We start from the raw sequence: 15,145 nt of genomic DNA on the forward strand, positions 1-15,145 counted from the left end.
GCAGTTATTGTGATAGCAAGCAGGCTGGCTCCAGAGTGGCTATCTTCTTTGGTTAGCAAGAAATATGCATTGCCTGCAACCTGTCTGCTGTTCAACCTGTTAGTGCCATCCCAAGGTTGAGCATTTAAGAACATAAGACAGTAAAGGCCACTCAGAGGTGGCCTGCTAGGAACTTGTTACTGATGTTTGGATTGGAGCAAAGGCAGTTAACTAGGTCTTGGGTCTTGGGGACATAGCACAGGAAAGCCAGTGATTCTTTGCTGAGTCACAGCAAGAATCAACAATCCAGGTTCTGAAGAATTTCTTTGAGCGTCAGAGCCTGAGGGGACCGGGCGGGCAGCTTCAGACATGAGCTGATGCTTTCTTTCTAGGGTTGCCAGAGAAAATATGGGATCCCCATTTAAATCAGAGCTTGAGATAAGCAACAAAATTTTAACATAAATGTTCCAAATATTAAACTGACAAAGTTTTTAAACTGAGAAAGTTTTGTTGCTGTAGCTGTTTATTTGAAATTTAAACACAATTGGGAGTCTGGTATTTTTATTTGCTAAATTTGGCACACAGTTTCTTTGGGGAGACGGCCCATCCCCCAGGCAGTGTGTTAATCAGGGCAGAGTAGGCAGGAGAGACAATGCGGCCTTTGGTTGGAGAAAGGAGAGTTGTGGATTTAAACCCAAGGAGATAACAGATGTTCTGGATAAGAGACCTAGCAGGGGCTTTGTGATGTGAGAGCTCCTGGGTGGGTGGAAAAGATCTGGGACAGTGGAGAGGGAGGAAGTCTCAAGACACATGTGGGGACAGGAACAGAGAGTGAAATGTCTAAAGGAGACTCCTGCTGTAGGACCAGATGTAGAAGGTCAGCCCTGGAAGGTCTTGAATATCCTGGTAGAGATATTTTTGTTTTTGTTTTTGGAGACAGGATCTCACTATGTAGTTCAGGCTGCTTTAAACTCACTATGTAGCCCAGGCTGGCCTCGAACTTGCAGCGATCTGCCTGCTTTGGCCTCCAGAGTGCAGGGATTACCAGCGTGCATCACCATACCCAGCCTATCCCGAAAGAATTTTGGTCAAAGTCCTTTGAATAAGGGCTGGGGAAACAATCAAGGCGGGATTTTAGGAAAGCTAATGTGGTTGGTAGTGTGTAGGACTGGTGGAAATGGTGAGTGAATGAACCGAGGTGAGGAGCTTAAGCCTTAGGGCCTGTGTCAGGGAAAAAGGAAAGGTGACCAGGGGACAATCCAGAGGGATGATCTCATCTTTTAGGCAGAACACACAGGTGCCCATTAAAAGGACAGGAAGCTTACAGGAACTGACCTGTCTTATGGGTGGCTGACCCTGCTGGGATGGGGGAGGCAGAGGCAGCCACGGGCACTGGATCTCAGAGGCCATATGTGCATGTTAAAGGCTCCCACAACAGTCCAAGGAAGGATGGTGGAGGCAGGAAAACTGAGAGCCATGTTTTGTTCTGTTACAACCTGCCCTGCAAAACACACACACACACACACACACACACACACACACACACACACGCACCCTCATCGCTCTGCTTATTAGGTTTGCATAAAAAGTGAATTCCTGGCTGGATGAGGTGGCACATACCTGCAATCCCAGCACTTGGGAGGCTGAGACAGAAGGATCACTGAGAGTTCAAGGCCAGCCTGAGTTACAAAGTGAGTTCAAAGCCAGCTTGCACTTCATGGTGAAATCTTGTCTCAGACACGCGCACACACATACACACACACACACACACACACACACACACACACACACAAGCAAATTCATGTTTGAACTTTAAGTAATATTTAGTAGGGATGCATTTTAGCTTTTGGGTCCCATTTGTGCTTGTAAGGGAGCTGGTCTTTTAAAGCACTCATTTTACTGCCAAGGCTGTAAAATCCCTTGGTGTGTGACCTTCTCTGGGTCCTCCCATAGTGGAGACAGACTCCCACTTCTGGTAAAAGATTTCGAGATGTCCTAAGGGAAAGTCCTTCAGCAGCACATGAGATGCTGCTGTGTGGCCTGCTGGGCCCTTGCTCCAGCCCTAGCACCAGCCAGTCCTGAAAAGCTCACTCAGCTGATCTAGAGCCACTTGGGCAAGACACACAAGGTTGGAAAGGAAACATTGCAGTGCTTTCCTGGGACTGGGAGGGTTGGCTGGGGCCTATGGGGGTGGGGAAGGGGAGGAGTCTTCTCCAGGCAGGATTGAATTGGATACCTTGATTCCATGTCTCCCTGCACTGGGGGTTTGAGGATTGGCTGGACTTACAGCCAATGCATCCTTCCAGGGTGACCTGGAGAGAAAGTGTGTCCTGGTGGGCCAGGGTACTGTGGGAGATAGACACGGAATCCTAATAGCGAATCTGTGCTCATTGAGAGTGAACTCCTTACCCTCTGTTCCAAAGCACCTCCTCCATGGAGTCTGCCATTTCTCAGACACTGTTTCAGGCTCTCCTGATCCTTTGCTGAAGAGAGAGCATTTGTACAGTACCCTGCGCTGAAAGTTTTCAAGTTTTGTGTTCCCAGCAACATGTGAGGCTTTAAACTTGGTTCTTGATACCTCTCTGACTCAGTCTGAGCCTCTTAAACATGTGGAGTCTAGCCTGGACTAAGACTCTCTAGGGTTGCTGGGAAGCAGTGCCGAGAGCTGAGGCTCTGAGCTCCCTCTTAGCTCTCAGAAGCCTTCTTGAGGTGGGCTGCTGTCAAGCAAGCCTCCCCAGCACATGCCCGCTGTGGCCTGAATTCAGACTCCTCCCGAGGCACTGGATTCCTCCCGTGACCCCACACTTCTCCATGACCACTCCTGGCCTAGCGCTGGCCTTTCTTGTGGAGTAGGGCCAGGCAGCTGGGTCAGGTTGCCTTTCCCAGATGCAGTGAGCTGGTTGGTCTGGTTTCTCAGCAACTGTAGGAGGAGAAGTGCCTTGAGGCCTGGGCTGGGCAAGCTAAAGAGTGGGGCCCTGTAGGAGGCAGAAAGGTGGTAGATGGCTGGGGGGGGGGGAACCAAGGGCCCACTTTGGTGCACAAGGCAAGGGTGCTCTATGGAGGAAGGGACTGTCAGTGTCTGTGGACATTTTTGATCATCACAAACAGGAGGAAAGAGTGCTATAGACATCTGGAGTAGAGAGGACAGGGATACTAGCTGGTTGGGAGAGCTCAAGTGGGCATCTATGAGCAGAGCGCATGACTGGATCTCAGGGCACATCTGCTTGCTCTGCACCTTCTGCGGTCTTCCCGCAGAGCCACAGCCCCTGCCCTGACCTTGTCACTCACTACTCACCCCTCTCCCTGCCAGGGACGCTGAGAAACTCTTCTACTTCCTTTTATTTTGTCCCATATCAACTCACAGTTTCAGAGGGACAAAAAGGCAAATGATTTGTTACACTTATTATTATTATTATTATTATTATTATTATTATTATTATTATTATTTTGGTTCTAGGAATTGACCTCAGGCCTTGTGCTTGCCAGGCAGATCCTAAGCTGCTGAGCTATATTCCCAGTCTTTGTTACACTTATTTTTAAAATGCTATTTGTGGGTGTCCTATTATCCTCATGTAACTATAGCATATATTACCACGTATTGATCACTTATTTAATGAATTTGTCTTTTGCAGTTCTAGGGATGGAACCCAGGACGCTGTGCATGTCAGGTAAGTGTTCTATCACTGAGCTACGCCCCAAGCCCTGACCACTTTTTTTCCTACCAGGAAATTTCACATACATGACATGATCTCACTGTTACAAGAGCCTTGCTAGATAGGTACTATTATTAGTCTTTGGAAAAAATAGGTTCAGGCAATTACATAAATTGCTCAAATCAGAGCCAAATCTTTGACCTTTTAATCTGTCTTTAGAAGCCTGTAAAGTTTGCTGTTACATGAAGCCCTAGAGGAGGACACTTAAGTGACACAGGAGCTGTTGGACCTGATTGAACAGGGCCAGTATGGGTTGGGGCAGCCAGGAGAGAAGTTTGGATGTAAAGTACAGAGAAGCTATTGGAGGCCATGGCTGCTTCTGTAAAGGAGTGACTAACACGGTCCTATGTCAGCCTCAGCTAGCCAGCAAACATCTTCTTCCCATCCCAGGCCCCATCTTACCCAAGGTGGCTGCCAGTGGTCCCTAGCCCTAGGCTTGATAGAGCTGCCTGAAGGGAAAGGCCAGGCCTTGCCAGAGCGTGCAGAATGTCTGTGTGTCTGTCCATCACAAGCTCTGTCTGCATTGCTGGCTGCCGCCATGGAGCTTGGAGGCTGCAGGAGGCAGGCGGTAAACAGGAAATGGTTAAGTAGGAGCAGGTGGAGCGTGCGGTGCTGGAACAGGCAGGAAATAGCTGAGCAGCTGAATGGACTCCCAAGAATGCTTTGCCAACTGCCCGAGGCTCCGGCGAAGGCGCCGGCTACCCTCCCCTCCCAGCCCAGCACAGCGAGGTGCCTGGTCCGGCAGTGCCTGGCTGGCCCCACTGTCCCTCTTCCCCTGTTCTGCCTGGGGCTAGAAGGAGGGGGACTTGAGGCAAGAGGAGAATGTTGGTTCCTGCAGGGCTCTGAGTGACCCACCTTGAGGATGCGTGGTAGGAGGGGCTGCAGGAGGTGGGTAAGCTCTCTAAGGCCAGAAGTGCTTTTCTGGTTCTTGGTTCCCCAGAGAGCCTTTTGCATTGTCTAGGACCCCCAAGAGTGGTCTGTCCCCACCTGGGTAGAACATACCTACCAATCTCTACTGGATGTGGGCAGGGGCTGGAAACCCTGAGCTCTCTCCAGCCTCCTACTTAATCCTTGTACAGGTGCCCCTAAGTGGGTGGACCAGCCCCCTCAGGAGAGACAGGAACCTGAAGCTCAGGGAAGCAAAAGGAGCTGAGACTTGAGCTCCTTTGAGCCTCCACGCCCCACCCTGTCCTGCCTCCGCATCGCTATGATGATCGTGTTTAGACTCCTCTTGGCTCGAGGAGCTGCCCTTTGTCCTCGTATAAAACCCATGGTGCTCTTGGTTTTCATTGGTCCCCTTTTCGGGAAAGTGTAGCCTCAGGGTGGACAGCTTTGCTTCCCAGGGCAGAGGCACCCTGCTCTGGTAAGTGGGCTTGCTCTCTGCAGAGCCAAAGTCTGGTGGCTGGCTGTTCCAACCTTGAAGTGTTGCTGACATGCTTCTGTCTGTGAGCTCAGCAACTTTACAGTGGGGGCTGTGGCCTCAGTGGTTGCCTTTAGCTGCTCAGATGGGCTTGACCCTTGCTGGAGAGGGGTTGGCAAGTTGGGGGGAAGGAGTTGTACTCAGAGGTTTTCTCAGAAAAAGTGGACAGCAAAGGTGTCTCAGAAACAAACTAATGATAGTAACGCATTTTGTCAGCTATTTATTTATATAAAGTATGTGTTTCAGTAAGTACATGCATGCATTTATACATATTTTGAAATATTTAATCCCCAATGCAACCCAAAGAAGAGGTACTTCGATTATTTCCACTTTATGGTCAACAATCTGGGGCCCAGAGAAGGGAGATGAGCTGTCCCAGTGGTAGTGTTGGTAGTGGGTTCCTTATTCTTCACTCAAGCCTGTGTAGGTTGGTCCAGAGTCCACATTCTGGCCACTGTACTGTGCTACTTAGGTGAGAAGACTTTTGAGGAGGCCAGAGATGACAGTGTGGGCAAAGTCTGGGCCTATGGCTAGGCATGGTTGAGAACTACAAGAAAGTAGCTATTGCAGGGGGCAGGAGTGACAGGAGAGGAGCTTCAGGGTTTGCATCACAAGGCTATCGCAGGGCCTATGACTTCTGTCCAGAATTTGCTCCACGGCATGAGAGACCACAGGAAAGAGGAGGGCTCTACAGAGAAGAGAGGGCCTTAAAAACAATGCAAAGAGGTAGATCTATACTGCCTGACTTCCAGAATTGCTAGGCAGCTAGAGTGATCAGGAAGGTGGGAATGATGGAAGGATAAATGTTTGTAAAAGTGGAACAAATGGAAGAAAGCAGAAATACGTGAAAGTCAGTTGATTTTTTGCAAGGAGCAAAAGGAGGAGAGAGTAAAGGAAAGATCAGTAGAGGAAAGATTTAAAAAAAAACAAAAAACAGTGCCAGAAAATGTGGACACCTAATCGGAAAAAATGGAGGAAAAAACAAAGCCATTAACTAGCACGAACCTATAGTTCAAAAATGATCAGACCTAATGTAAACTTTAAAGTAGAAAAGAGAAACTCACAAAAGAAAGTGCTAAAGAAAGTCCTAATAGTAAAAAAGAAGGAAATATAGGAGAAAACCTCTGTGACTTGTGTTAGACAAAAATTTCTTTGATATAACACCAAAAGCAAGGTCTATAAAAGAAAAACTTGATAAATTTGATTTCATCAAGATTCCAAACATCTGTTTTTCACAATACTCTGATAAGATAAAAAAAGGCAAGCCACAGACTGGGAAAGGATATTCACAATACTGTATCTGATAGAGGAGTTGTATATAAAAAATTCTTGAAACTGAGTAAGCAGAACACAACCCCATTTGTAAAATGGGCAAGCTATTTGAACATCTCCAAGGAAGATATATGAATAGCAAATAAACAGAGGAGAGGATGTTTAACCTCTAAGTTAAAAAGCATTGAAACTGTGACATACATTTGGAGTGGTTAAAACAAAACTTTGACTATCTCAAGTACCAAGGAAATGGAGCCGGGCGTGGTGGCTCATGCCTGTAATCCCAGCACTCGAGAAGCTGAGGTGGGAGGATCATGGCGAGTTGGAGACCAGCCTGGGCTACAAAGTGAGCGCAAGGCCAGCCTGGACTGCATAGGAGCCCTCATCTAAAAAAAAAAAAAAAAGACAAAAAAAGTACCAAAGAAGATTTGGAGCAACTGGAACTCTCATAGATAGCTTGAAAATGCAAAATGATACATCCACTTCGGGAAATGTTTTGGCAGCTTAGTATAAAATTAAAGATACCCTTACATGATTCAGCAATGCCATTCTTAGATATTTACTGAGGGAAATGAAAAGTTAGGTCTACACAAAAACCTGTTTACAAATGTTTATAATGGCTTTAGTCATAATAGTAAAAAACTAGAATAACCTAAAGAGCCTTTGGTTACTAAATAGTGTTATGTATCCATATAGTGCAACACTGCTTATCAATGAAAACAAACTTCTGATACATACAGTAACATGGATCAATCTCACACACATTAGGCTAAGCAAAAGAAGGCAGGCTTTTGTGGGTAGGTTATACATGACTCCATTGATATGACATTTTGGAAAAATCAAAACTAAAGACAACTCAGTGAGGGGTTTTGAGGAACTGGGATAAGAGTCTGACTCTTAAGGAAGCACTGGAGAATCTGGGGGTGAGGTATCTCTGGTTCTGTTTGTTGTGGTAATGGTTACCTGAATGCGTGCATTTGCTAAAACTCATAGAAATACAGTTTCGATTTTTATTTAACTGTGTGTAAATTCTATTTCAACAAACTTGATCTTAAAAAAGTCCCACAATGCAAATAGCTTGCAGGGCATGAGTAGTACCAGGAGACCCACCTTGGGACCGATTGCTAGACGACACCTTCCCTGTCCAGACCCTGTTTCCCATCCCTGCGGCCTCAGCAAGCTCATGCAGAAACCTCACTCCCTGTGGCTCCCTGGCCACAAAGAGAACATGAATGAGCTCCTTCTTTGGGGCACTGAGGCCCTTGTCTTTGTGAGCTGCTAGTGCCTTGAGAGGACACTACTTAAGCTGAGGGAGGCCCCGCAGAATGAGAGCAGTCGAGCGGGAAGGGAGCTGTCTTCACAGAGGCTGGAGCAGGGTTGGGTAGGAGCAGCCTGCAGTTTGGTTTCTGGCACTGGGCTCTTGCTGGGCACCATGGCATGTTAAGGACGGGCTCAGGAGCTCCATGCAAGGCACCCTTGTTACTTACCCCCCATGTTGGCTTTTGGCTTAGATCTCAAAATCCTGCCTCCACCGTGGAAGCCATAGCCCTCACATGGGCTTCCTTCCCGGTAACTTCCTCCTCTATCTCCTAATTGTCCAATTCCAAGAACAAATTGCCCTGACAGGTTTGGGGGATTGTTTTTTGTTGCAACTAATCCCTAAATTCTCTCGGCATATTTCTATTTCCCAGTGTCTTTTGGGCTCAGGAGTTCATCAGTGAAAGGTGGACAGTACTCCTTCTGAGTAGGCATCATGGACTCAGCTTCAGCAAGACTAAAGTCATCTGCATGGCAAGACCATGGAGTAGGAGAATTACCTGGGGCATCTGATTGGACCCTCTAAAAACTGTATTTCATGTACAGAATTTTTTTTCAAAATGTTCATATATCTTCTCACCACAGGGCCTTTGGACATGCCGTTCCCTGTCTCTGGGATGCCCCTCACCTTTTGAAATTGTTTGGCTCCCATTTACTGTGCATTACTGTAGACACAAAAATAAATAAGACAAAGGTCTTTATGTTAAAGAAGACTGGCCCTGGGAGAATGGTAGTAATAATTATAGTAATAATATAGTGATAATAATGACAGTGACAATAACCATGGCAGGATCATTGAAGGAGCACTTACTATGTGCCAAGCATTTATGGCACCATGACATTCAACATTCACAACAGCCCTCCAGTTGGCATTTTATTATTCTCATTTTATGAACGAGAAGACAGGCTCTGAAAGGTCAGGTCACTTGCTAACCTGGTAGATGGCAGGGTCGAACAAAAGTTCAAAGCTCTCGGACTCCAAAGCCATGTTTATGTCTACAGTATTGTCCTCTTCTCCCCTGTGTGAAGGAGAGTTTCTATCTAACTCAGCTTGGATGGGCCCCCAGTTTGGGCTGCCAGGGGACATAGGATACAGGCTACAGCGACTGGGTAGGGACACAGCTCATGCTGTTCCCGGCCCGCACCTTTCACCCAGGACTCTTCCCATCCGCTGTCTTCACGGGTGAGGGTGAGGGTATTTCCCAAGGAGCGAGGCATATAGCAGTCTGCTGGGGGTGGCAAGAAGCTTCAGGAAGGTGCTCTGAGGCGTGAACTTCCTGACTTGGCACTCTTGTGCTGCATTCTTTGGCTAGAGGTAGGCATGCTCTTGACGTTGCCCCACAACAGACCAATAAGTCACCCTCAGGCTCCCGGCTTCCTGGTTGGGCTCTGCTGTCTAGTAAGTCGAAGACAGTAATTCATGAGTAATCCGGGCGTGATGTTAGGTAACAGCAACAGTTGACGGGCTGGGGGCTGACTCATTCTCAAAGCCGTGAATCAGACCCATGGTATTTCCTTTGGTCAGAGGAGGCCAGATGCCCCCAAACACCTGCCTCTGTGGTCTCTGGTCACCAGAACATGGGACCTGAGTCTTGATGATGGGACCTGAGGCTGGTGAGGGAAAATCTCAGTCCAGGAGATGGTGTCACGGGAGCTGTGACTTCATGGAGGGCTGGTAGGACACAGGAGAAAGAGCAGGTCGGTCCAGGGGAGAGGGTGTGGCTGTTGTGTCCACTGAAAGAAGTAGAAATGTGTGGTGTTAAGGCCCAGAAAGCACAGAGAGAAAAGATGTAAAATAGGACCCTTGAGCAAGGTTACATTTCTCCCAACCCTCCTTCTCCAGAGTTGAATAGAGGAGAAGTAAAATCAGGAAATGAGTCTCTGGCTGTAGAGAGCCTTTGGAAAGGCCCATGCTCCCTATCCTCAGTACTGCTGCCTTGAAAGGGCCCCAGAAGACGGGTATTGTGGTGCAGGTGATCTCAGTATTCTGGGAGGCTGAGCCAGAAAGATCATAAATTCAAGATCATCCCGGGGCAAATTAGCAACTTTGTGAGACCCTGATTCATGTTAAAAAAAAAAAAAAAAAAAAGAGCTTGGGATGTAGCTCACTGGGAGGGTCATGGGTTCACCCCTGGGAATGGTGGGGGCGGTACAGGGAGGATTTGACCAAGTTGACCGTCCTGCCAGTCAGGCGGTCAGCAGGCTCTTTCTGTGGCCTCAGGCCTCTCAGGACTCCCCCAGAAAAGCAGCCAGCATGACTCCCCAGTAAACTCTTTAAGGGCACATGGTCACTTCTCTTTCCCTCTCTCTCCAAGATCTCAGAGCATCCTCAGCTTGGGGGCTTGAAACAGGGTGTGGAGGACTCCTTGAAGGTGACTGCAGATAGCAGGAGCCAGAAGATGCTCACAAAGACAAATGGGGAGGCTGAGACCCAGGAGGGAGCTCTAACAAACTGTAGGCCCGAGTGGGAGGTGTCACGGTGTACACTGTCAGTCACCGTCAGTCCACGGTGTACACCATGGTAGCTCCCACGGTGTACACTGGCAGTCCCCAGCCTCTCCCTGGGTCCCTCATCTCTCTCCAGGGAGTGAGAAGCTGCTGCTCTCTGGCTGGCCCCAGGGTTGTAGTGACAGTGATTGCTGCAGGAAGGACTTCTGGAGAAAAGCTAGTCCTGCTGGGGGAGGGGGGTAAACAGAGGCAGGGTGTGAGCATGTGTAGCAAAGAGCCTAGGGGTGCTGATAATAGGAGGCGCTGCGGTGGAGCACAGCTCTGGAGGGCTTCCTGCGCTCTTCCTCCTGCCTGGGGGGCTTCCTGCGTCACCTTTGCCAACCTTCTTCAGGCCAGTTCTTTGCTGCTTTTGTTTTCTTTTAGTTGTCAAATGATCCTTCATTTGTAGTTTGTAAGTAGCTGGACATCCCACCACACCACGGTCAGTGCCATCTATGAAGTTGTAAGGGTGATGCCATCAGCATCAAAACCCACAGGAGGGACAGAACCTGGGGCCCCTAATGGTTCCAGAGAGCTCCCTGGCTAAAGATAGCGGTTAGGCAATGTTGACAGTCTCACCCAAAGGGATGTTTTGCTTTTGCTTAATGTCTTTCTGCTTGTCTCTGTTCCAGAGCAGCTTCTTGAGGGCTTTGGAGATCACCACACAGGCCAGTGCCACCTCCCTGAAGCTGTCTGTTCTGAATGACCAGTTTCACTGTAATCCTCGGACCCTTTTGGCCACTGCATGGCTTGATGATGTCATTATTACCAACCTCTTTTGGTGACAGACCCAGGCCTATCTTGGGGTGGAGGGCAGGTGTGGTGGTGTGGTGCCAACTTCCACACTGATGTGTCTCAAGAATATAGCTTTAATCTTGTGAGGGTTGGGCTGGGGATTTAGCTCAGTGGTGTAAGTGCCTGCCTGACGAGCATGAGGTTGTAAGTTCGATCCCAGGTACAAAAAAAGAAAAAAAAAATCTTGTTAGGGTTAAATTTGGGTGGCAGGGGTGATGGATTCCTTGCCCTGACATTCACCATCTTGCCCCTCTGCCCTTTGAGGCTCCTCTCTCAACACCTATGTCCACAGTCCTCGCTATTGGACATACTGATCTGCCTAACATGACTGCCTCTGAGCTTTTGCATCTGCTGTATCCTCTCTCTGCTGAGCTCCACACATCTTCAAGCTGAGACGCTCCTTTGGAGTCTTGCCTGGGTCCTCATGGAGAGAGCTGAGCCATGATTATGCATATTGCCAGGCTCTTTGTGGAGGGGGAGGGGAACTGTAATGAACTGCAGGGCCTGTATCTAAGGCCCTGATACATGGTCAGGGTTCAGTCCATGTCCTGAGTGCCTGAATGTAAGAATGAGTAAATGAATGAATGCCCTGGTGGGAAGGTGAGAGAAGGAAACAGATGTGTCCCTTAAGGGGAAACTGCCTTGTCATGCCTCTCACAACCTTATTCGGGCTGCCCTCTCCAGAGGTCAATATTTTCGGGGCACCGCAGTGATGGGCCAAAGATGCTGGGCATCTGCCCACCTCCTCCAAGCATTGCTCTTCGACAGCTTGCTTATGGTTCCCCAGTCAGCCCAAAGCAGGACTTGTGTGTAGGCAGGGACTTAATGCCCCAGAAGCCCCGGAATGCTGCCCCAGCGTTAAACCAGGGGAAGACCTGCCCATTCTGCAGTGAGATGAAAAGTTATCACTGCACCTCTGAGGAATGAGAGGTAAAATAGTGACAGTTGAGTTGAGGTTGGCCAGGATGGTGTGGGGAGGTGGTTGTGGAGAGGGATACCCGTGCTGAGGTAGTTGGAGAGGTGGGGGGCGAGGGTTCTCTGTGAGGAGGGGAGAGAGTGGCAGGGTGTGGGTTACTCTAGCCAGGCCCAGGGCAGCTGAATGCGAGATGGCTGCAAGAAAGAAGTGGACCAGGAGGCAGGGAGCCCAGAGTTGGGCTGGACGGGACAGCTGGGCAGCTGGAAGTGCTAACACTGGTCCCAGCTGGCTCGGGGCATGGTTAGGGCTCCAGGAGAGGCCAGGGAAGCAGGAAGGGAATCTAGGCACAGAGGCTGGAGGAAAGGTGGGAAGCCTCCTCGGGACCAGCCCCCAGCCTTTCCTTCCTCCTCACAGCAAGAACCCGGAGCTGGAGCCCGAGCTGCTGTGACAGGGGGCGGCTGCTGAAGTGCTGCCTGTTCCCACCTTCCCCATGGGCAGTTTATATACTAACGGCCACCGCACCCCAGGAGGGGGTGAATGGGGATCCATTTGTTTTTCCAGAGTTTGACCTCTGGATAAAACTCTTACCCCAAAATGTGCTGGCTTAAGTGAAAGCGATAAATCAGCCCCTTTGAAATGCAGACGCAGCTTGGGGGAAGCCCCCTTTGATATGCAGCTTGGAACCCGGGCACTTAAAACCTGGGTTAATTCTCTGGCTTTATTGGAGGCCGGGAAAGAGAAGAGGAAACCCAGGGCCGGTCATTAAGTCTAGGGACTTGAAAAGCCCGGGGCAGGAGCCGGCAGCCGCAAAGGATTCAGGAAGGCATAGCGGCCCTGGGAAAAGCGTCCTCGGCCTGATGAACTCTAATCCCACTTCCCACCCAGACAGATGAGACGTGGGGGGCGGTGGGGAGAGGGGGCGGCGCCAAGAGGCTCGTGAGGATGCGGAGGCGGTTGCTATGGGAATGGGCGGAGGTAGGAGAAAGCCAAGGGCCAACTTGGCAATTTCCTGAAAGGAGCTGGGGAAGCAAGTGAGCGGGGGTCCCTTTCAGAGGGCTGGGGGCTGCGGCCCCTGCATGGGAGCTGGGGCTGCATGGCACGCCTGTTACCTCGGCCGGGCTGGTCGGGCCTTCATTGGAAACATCTGGGGCTCCCGACCTCCATCACAGGGTGGGGCGGAGCCATAAAGCTCCGTGCGATTTTCAGACCAGGGTGGGCCCTGAGGCTGCCCGGCTTTTCTCTATGTCACTTCCAGAAAAGGGGAGAGGCTGAGTGTAGGGACACAGGGTCCCCAAGGCCACTTAGTCTAGGTTTGGGGATGAGGCATCCTCTGGGTGGTTCCCACTGTTATCCTGACAAGCAACAAATCCAAGTCTGGACGTTACAGACAGGATGCTTCAATTCAAAGTCTGGGAAAAGAAGCCGCAGAAACTTTATAAGAAGATGCTTTAAAGTTTTTATTTAAGTTATTTTTGTGGGATTGGGGACTGAATCCAGGGCCTTCACACAGTTACATCCCCAGCCCTTTTTATTTTGATACAAGGTCTCATTAAGTAGCTAAATTGCCCCGGCTAGGCTCATACTTGTGATTTTCCTGCCTCAATCTCCCAGAGTGCTGGGATTACTTGCGTGTATCCCCATACCTGGCTTCTTTAGAGTTGTATTTTATTTTATGTTAAAGATAATAAAACCCCACAGAATAGAACAGAATAAATCCAATCAAAACAAAGCAGTGAAACTGGTATAGAACTTCAAAAGCAGGATACTAGGAAAACAACAATAGCTACCATAGTCTATCCTGTTATCTTCACAATAGTTGTCCATTTCATCAGATATAGCAAAATCAACCCAAAACGAAACAATAATACTAATCAAAACACAATACTGAATAAAACAAAATTAATTGGAACAAAATAGAACAGTGAGAACAATATTGGATTTCAAAAACAAGACAGAAGAAAAACCCCTGTATTTGCTGTATTGCATACTGTTATCCTCCCTATAGATGCCCAGACCTCTGGCCTTAGGGCTGTAAACAGGGCAAGCATTCAGTTGCTTTTTGTGCCTCAGTTGCTATCAACTCAGCCTGTCCTACCAACCAGCCTATTGCTTAAAAGGTCAGGGGAGGGCTGATGATTCTTCAGGAGGCTCATGGGAGGTGCTATCTGACTTTTCTTTTCCTGGGCCTTGCATGGCTTGCATGGCTTACCAGAAAGTCTGGCCAGTTGGCTTGTATGTACTTTAGAGCTTTTAAATGCACCTCTTTGAGCTGGTGTCCACACCTGCCTTCTCCAATCAGCCACCACTAGAGGTCTGTGAGCCGTGGGCAGGGCTGAGTGGGAGACAGTTTGTTGGCCATCTGTCCACCCCACTTGATCTGCTTTTGCTAGGTGATGAGGAGGGAGGTGGGCGATTGAGAGCTGAAGAGTCTTGCCAGCACCTGCTCCCCTCTGCCCGCTGGGCCCTGAACTCTGGGGAGCACCTTTGCTATGTAGTTGGGCTGGCCTTTTGCCCTGCACAAGGCTCTGTGGACTGGGACTTTACGTGCACCAACACTCAGGGGCAGCCAAGGACCAGTGACAGGGGTCTTCCCTGAGTCCCCAACACTTTTCCCCCATCCAGGATTCAGGAATCCATATCCATTTGGAGGAACTTCACCTCCTCTGTGACCTTCTTCAAACACCAGCCCCCCTGGAGCCCAGCAAGGCCGAGGGTATGCTCTATTACCCAGAGCCTTTCCTTGTAGCAGGACATGTTCTCAGTTGTCCTCCTGTGTGGGCCTCAAACAAGGAGTCAAACTAAACAAACAGGGAAGTAACTGGCTTTATGCTGTTTTCTGCCTGGCAAGGAGAGAACAGCGCGCTAGAAGGCTGGGCCTGCCTGGCCCTCCCCACCTCTGGGAAGGGGGGCACAGGAAGGAGGGGGGCACAGGGAGGAGGTGGGCACATGGCCCTCAGCAGCTGCCCTCACCTTTCTGTCTCCTCAGCCCTTTCCTGCCCTGCGATGGCCCAAGGAGCTCCCCTGTCTGCTTTGTCACACACACTTTCGGACTTTGAGTCTCAGTGGCTCCTGGCCAGAGCTAAATCTTCAGGAGCTGGGCACCAGGTTGAGGTGCCATCCTCCGCCCCTGGGTGGGTGGGGGGGTAAGTCCTGCCCTAACCCCAGGGAAATGGAACTTGGGAAGGGAGGAGGAAGGGAGGAGGAAGGGAGTCAGGCTCCCAAAATGCTGATTTAAGGTCGCTGCTG

The 15,145-nt window shown here is 49.5% G+C and overlaps 1 long non-coding RNA gene across 1 annotated transcript; it reads left to right on the forward strand.

The window, feature by feature from the left end:
• Positions 1–4,358: 4,358 nt before the first annotated feature.
• Positions 4,359–8,412, forward strand: LOC134474149 (uncharacterized). The gene is made up of 2 exons (XR_010044794.1): positions 4,359–4,580; positions 8,076–8,412. It is a non-coding gene; the product is annotated as an uncharacterized LOC134474149 (long non-coding RNA).
• The last annotated feature ends 6,733 nt before the right edge of the window (positions 8,413–15,145 follow it).

Source organism: Cavia porcellus, unplaced genomic scaffold (assembly GCF_034190915.1).
Source record: "Cavia porcellus strain 051 isolate PalLab524CR breed Dunkin Hartley unplaced genomic scaffold, mCavPor4.1 scaffold_31, whole genome shotgun sequence".
Lineage (NCBI taxonomy): Eukaryota > Metazoa > Chordata > Mammalia > Rodentia > Caviidae > Cavia > Cavia porcellus.